Below are 6,641 nucleotides of genomic sequence, written 5' to 3'. Positions count from 1 at the left end.
ACTAGGCTCCGGATAGGAGATCAACTCATCCTTGAGTTGCTCCGACAGCCCCTGGTAAAAGGCCGCTTGCAGTGACTCCTCATTCCACCCACTCTCCACAGCCAATGTCCTGAATTCGATTACGAAGTCGGCAACGCTGCGAGTTCCTTGGCGAAGAGAAAACAGGCAATTAGCTGCGTCCTTACCTCGGACTGGATGGTCAAACAGCTTCCTCATCTCTGCCGTGAACTGCTGGTATGACGCCATGCAGGTGTCCTGTCGTTCCCATACGGCTGAAGCCCACTCCAGGGCTCTACCACGCAGCAATTCAATAACAAAGGCTATCCTAGCCTTGTCTGTGGCGTAAGAGTGGGGCTGTAGATCGAACACTAATCCACACTGCATAAGAAAGGAACGGCATCTTCCCAAATCCCCTTCATACTTCTCAGGCGTCGGAACCTTGGGCTCACGGAAGGGCACAGCTCCAGAAGCGGCAGGCGAGAGAGGTGAAACCGGTGGTGGATTCTCCACCGGCAAACTGAGCTGAGCCTGGATCTTCGTCAGACTGGTAGAAAAGTTCAGAACCGATAACGCTATCTCCTGTAGCGCCGTGCTGTGTTGTCCCAACATCATTTCCCGATGGGTAATGGCATGGCGAACAGAGTCCAGGTCCGCTGGGTTCATTTATGGCCGGATCGTTCTGTCACGGTTCTCTAAGACCGAACCCAGAAGCAGACCAGGACAAGGTGAGTTGAACGAATGTGAGTGTTTATTTACAGATAAAAAAGATGCAGAATAGTCCAGGAGACGGAGCGGGTGGCGGAGATGAGTAGGTGGTGGTGAAGTGGCAGATGAACTGATGGCACAGCAGGGGTTGGGTGAAGGTTCCGGGAGAATGACTGTAGACAGAAAAAACGGAGGTAAGTACAGGGCAGGTCAACAATGTGCAAAAAACAACAAAACTAATGCTAGTACTCAGAGGCTGATACGCTGGCAAAACATACTGTTTATGGCTAACGATCCGGCAGGGAATGGATGTCAGGTCAGAGCTTATGAAGGGGTGATGATCAGGACCAGGTGTGCCGAAGCTGATGAGAAGCAGGTGCGGGTAATCAAGAGATCACCCGCCTAGCAACGTCGCCCGGCAACCGGACAGGGTGCGTTCAGGCACCTTCGGGAAACAGGAGATTCAGAGCAGAAAAACGGCAACACAGGCAGGAACAGACTCAGGACGCAGGGTTCATGAGAGCAGCTCGGTGAAAACTGACATTGTCCCACACTATCACATAGGTGGGAATGGGATTCTCATTTAGCTATTGACCCTGCTGCTCTTGAACCTGCTGCTCAAACAAAATATATCTTAGATTGGCAATAAATCTTAGAAGGTGCTGGGTGTTATATGGCTCGAGTGTAATATGGTGATGTAGAACACCATGGTTGCTGATAGCAGCACAGATTGTGACATTGCCACCTCGTTGACCAGGGACTTCAACAATGGCCCGCTGTCAATCATGTTTCGGCCTCTCCTTCTCCTCTTTGTTAGATTGAAGCCTGCTTCATCGACAAAGATGAACTCATGGGGTCTGTCCAAGGATTCCAAGTCAGATATTGTCTGTGTAGAAATACAATATACTGTATGTAGGATTTTGTAAGTCGTACAGAGACAGTGCTCTACTGTAGAGTACAATTAGGCCTACTGTATGCACTTCTGATTCACATACATTGTATGTACTGAAGAGTAATGTCATTCACGTAGTATGTGTTAGTACTGTAGACAATCTGGATTACAGTAAATGTTTCTGAATGTACACTTAATTGCACATACTGAGCTCGCAGTTCTTTCACCCTTGGTGAGTTGCGCTCAAAAGGTACTCTGTATACTTGTTTCATTCGCATCCTGTTACGATGGAGGACACGGTCAATTGTGGAAATGCTCACACTGTCGATTCCCTGGAAGTGTGTGTTGTCTTGTATCACTCGTTCCTGGATTTCTCTGAGTCGTATTGCATTATCTTGAAGGATCATGCCAACTATAACGGCCTCTTGCTCCCGAGTGAATATAGCTGTCCTTCCACCTGCATGTGGCAGCCTAGCAATTCTACAAAAAGTAGTTGTGCAGTTACAAAACATATTCATGCAGTACAATACATACAGTGATTAACTTTACAAATGTCTATTGAAACAGCTGCATATAGTGTAGTACAGTAAATTTGCAATTACAAAAATACAGTAGTATACTGTACCTGTTCTCTTCTCTGAATGTCCTTACTATGGTGGACACAGAAAATCGGTTAAAATTGGGTTGCACTCTAAGTCCTGCTTCAGATATTTCCACTCTGTCTTCCTCTTCGTCCTCCTCTTCCTCTTTCTTGCCCTCCTCCTCCTCTTCCTCCTCGTCGCCCACCTCGCATACGCATACGCACTCGTCCTCGTCCTCTCACATTGTTTCTTCAATCCATTCTCAGACTTTCTCCTTCCCACCTTCAACAACCTGTTTGCTCTCTGAACTGGCTTATATTGGTTGTGTCGCATCATTTGAAACAGGTTAAATACATTTTGAGTGGTTGTGTTCAATCAATGACATGTGTTGTCTATTTGTATTTGATTGTTGACACTTGTGTTTACCAGTATGGATGACATGGGCATTAGAGTGCAGAATGTGTTTTGAGAATGAGAATGTGTTTAGAGTTTTGCTGAAAAGGACTTTAGCAGACACAGAGCAGGCCTGTCAACATGGTGAGAACAGACCACTGTGCAGCAACAACATGTGGAGTGGAGCAGCAAGGTCTGGAGAGAGATGCCTGGAGAGAGAGAGGACAAGGGAGGGAGAGGAATTCCTCTGTGATGACATCACCACCTAGCCATTATCTGAAATCAGACTGTTTGAGAGAGAGAGAGAGAGAGAGAGAGAGAGAGAGAGAGAGAGAGAGAGAGAGAGAGAGAGAGAGAGAGAGAGAGAGAGAGAGAGAGAGAGAGAGAGAGAGAGAGAGAGAGAGAGAGGCAAAACATTAAGGAAAGGGATGGTGATTTTGAAAGATGGGAAAGATGACAAAATATCCAACAAAGGATTCCAGTGAACTAATTTTCAAATTTTTTGTGAAGATATTTCTTGGAACAGTATTTCAATTAATCTTGTTGTGTAAGTGGGACTAGTTCCCTATTCTACTCCTTACCACATGATCAGAGATTTTGAGTTTTGGCAAGTACAATGTGTTTTGGAAACTTCAATGCAGTTTAGTACAGGACAGTGTTTTACCTAATTTACCCTTGCAGATGTAACAGAAGAGGGGCAGTGAACCATGCTAAGTGATGAGTGACCTTGCCTTAGACCTGTAGACTTGTGTTAGCTCCAAAGACAATGCCTAAGCTATAGCCCAGTGGGCTAACCCAATCATGCTGTGATTGGCACTGTTTGTTAGATCTTTGTTAGGTTACTGCAATGTATGCTGCAGAAGGGTCCTTCCTTTCCGTCACAACTGAAACTAGATTCAAGTAATCCTGTAACTGACAACACCGCTGTTTCAACGGCAATATGGAAAGAGTTGCGTAATAGGCACCGCTCCTAATGCATTGTGGTCAAGTTGGACTATGAAGGGTTTGTTTTGTGATGCTTGGAGAATGAACGCACATAACTACAATGGAAAGTCATGGCAACTTCTCACTCTAGCTTTTCCCATTTGGGTTATTTTGAGAATATGTCATAGCTCTGAGGCATATAATGTCATAAAGAAATTGTATAAGATCTCTCAAGTTTATGGGTTGGTCCACCACTCTGAAGATGAAACTTAACCCCTGTAGGTCTAAGCCCTTAGATGGCGATATCTACTAAGCTAACATATGGAATTGTTTTAAGATGGTCATACCATGGATCATTTAGCTATTTGATTTGTATTATTATTATTTGATAAAACATTTAATTTGGCCTTACTTCTATTATCCTTCATACATGGCAATACAGATGTTCAAAAAATTTATAAAAAGGAAGTATGTTTTGAAGTGTCTGTCCTATATCTATGAGAGAAGGTCAGGATGTATTTATTTTTTACAGTGGAATGACCCGTATACCTTTGATGTGGAAATGCCGGGTTACGTTCAGACGACTCCCGTGAAGCTTGTGGGCATCGTAGAGCGAAACAACTGACCCGTCAGATGATTTGTCCAGATCATCTCACGTCTGGAAAAGCGTAGAGTTCAGCAAGCCCCAGGGCCCAGTATTTCAAAAGTTATCTGATCGGAGTTCAGCAATTGGATAGGATTAAATGTTAGAATTGGGTTTTTCAAAACTGTAATGTTTTATTCAGATCCTCCAGATAGGAATTCAGATTTGGTAATCCAATCTGATCTATAATCAGGATTAAAGGTCATTTTTTTTGCATTTTTCAAAACTCACAGGTAGGGATTAGGATAGTCTTGATGCCAAAAATCTGGATTATGTTGATCCCATTGGAAGGGTGGATTCAGGGTGGATTTAGAAAGGTGAAAGGCACTACAACCAAGAAATGAAAATGTAACTAAGGTGAAAAAAAAAAAAAGGTGAATTATGTTAAATTGACCGCAGTACACAGTTGAAGTCGGAAGTTTACATACACTTAGGTTGGAGTCATTAAAACTCGTTCTTCAACCACTCCACTAATTTCTTGTTAACAAACTATAGTTTTGGCAAGTCGGTTAGGACATCTACTTTGTGCATGACACAAGTAATTTTGTTTACAGACAGATTATTTCACTTATAATTCACTGTATCACAATTCCAGTGGGTCAGAAGTTTACATACACTATAGCATGATGGTTTTGCGTACTATTGTTTGTACAGATGAACATGGTAACTTCAAGCGTTTGGAAATTGCTCCCAAGGTTTTAACCAGACTTGTGGAGGTCTACAATGTCTTTTCTGAGGTCTTGGCTGATTTCTTTTGATTTTCCCATGATGTCAAGCAAAGAGGCACTGAGTTTGAAGGTAGGCCTTGAAATACATCCACAGGTACACCTCCAATTGACTCAAATTATGTAAATTAGCCTATCATTTTCTGGAATTTTCCAAGCTGTTTAAAGGCACAGTCAACTTAGTGTATGTAAACTTCTGACCCACTGGAATTGTGATACAGTGAATTATAAGTGAAATAATCTGTCTGTAAACAATTGTTGGAAAAATTACTTGTGTCATGAACAAGGTAGATGTCCTAACCGACTTGCCAAAACTATAGTTTGTTAACAAGAAATTTGTGGAGTGGTTGAAAAACAAGTTTTAATGACTCCAACCTAAGTGTATGTAAACTTCCGACTTCAACTGTAGACATGAAACACAAACAATACCAACTGAGGACTAAATGTAAGGGAGGGACATATAAAGGGGAGGTAACGAGGAAGGTAATGGAGTCCAGGTGTGAATCAATGATCTGCAGGTACGCGTAATGATGGATCCGGAGAACCTTGAACGGCCCCACAAACTGGGGGCTCAGTTTCTTGCAGGGCAGGCGGAGTGGAAGGTTCCTGGTGGAAAGCCAGACGCGATCCCCAGGGTGGAACACAGGGGTCTCACTGCGGTGGTGGTCTGCCTGTTCCTTTTGACGATGGACGGCGCGCCGGAACCACTCATCAACCGCAGGAGCGTCTGTCTGGCCCGGGGTCCACGGAGCCAGGGCCAACTGAAAACCCAGAACACACGAGTTCTGGGCGTACTCTGCCCATGGACGGAATCGTGCCCACTCACCCTGCCAGTGACTCCTCAGGAACCTCCCCAGCTCCTGGTTCATCCTCTCCACCTGCCCGTTGGACTGAGGCCGGTACCTGGAAGTGAGACTGACCGTGACCCCGAGCTTCTCCATGAAGGCCCTTCATACTCGTGATGTGAATTGGGGGACACGGTTAGAGACGATGTCTTCCGGAAGGCCATAATGCCGGAAGACCTGCTGGAAGAGTGCCTCAGCAACCTGGAGAGCAGTGGGGAGACCAGGAAGAGGGATTAAACGACAGGATTTATAAAATCGATCCACTACCACCAAAATGGTGGTGAAACCATCAGAGGAGGGGAGATCGGTTACAAAGTCAATAGATAGATGTGACCAGGGTCGCTGAGGCACAGGAAGCGGCAGGAGATTCCCTGCTGGAGCGTTCCGGGGGGACTTGGTTTGAGCACATACGGAACAGGAGTTGACATAGCGAGTGACGTCCTGCGCTAAGGTGGCCCACCAGTATTTCCCAGAGATGGATTGGGTAGTGCGAGAAATACCTGGATGTCCAGCGACGACAGCTGTGTGTGCCCAGGTCAGCAGCCGATCCCTTATCCCCGTGGGAACGTAGATGCACTCGGGAGGACAGTTAGTGGGTGCAGGCTCCCTCTCCAGAGCCTGGCGAATGTCCATATCTACATCCCAGACCACAGGAGCTGCGACTCAGGAGGATGGGATTATAGGTGCATTCTGGATAGGACCCTCTCCCGAATCATAGAGATGGGACAGGGCATCGGCTTTGGTGTTCTTTGAACCTGGGCGATAGGTCAGCATGAAGTCGAACCATGTGAAGAAAAGGGCCCACCTTGCTTGGTGCGGATTCAGCCTCCTCGCTGTCCGTATGTACTCCAGGTTCCAATGGTCGGTGAGGATGACGAATGGTTCCTTGGCACCCTCCAGCCAGTGTCTCCACTCCTCTAATGCCAACTTCAC

This window comes from Coregonus clupeaformis, chromosome 15 (assembly GCF_020615455.1).
Source record: "Coregonus clupeaformis isolate EN_2021a chromosome 15, ASM2061545v1, whole genome shotgun sequence".
NCBI classification, from domain to species: Eukaryota; Metazoa; Chordata; class Actinopteri; order Salmoniformes; family Salmonidae; genus Coregonus; species Coregonus clupeaformis.
This window is presented reverse-complemented; position numbering follows the sequence as displayed.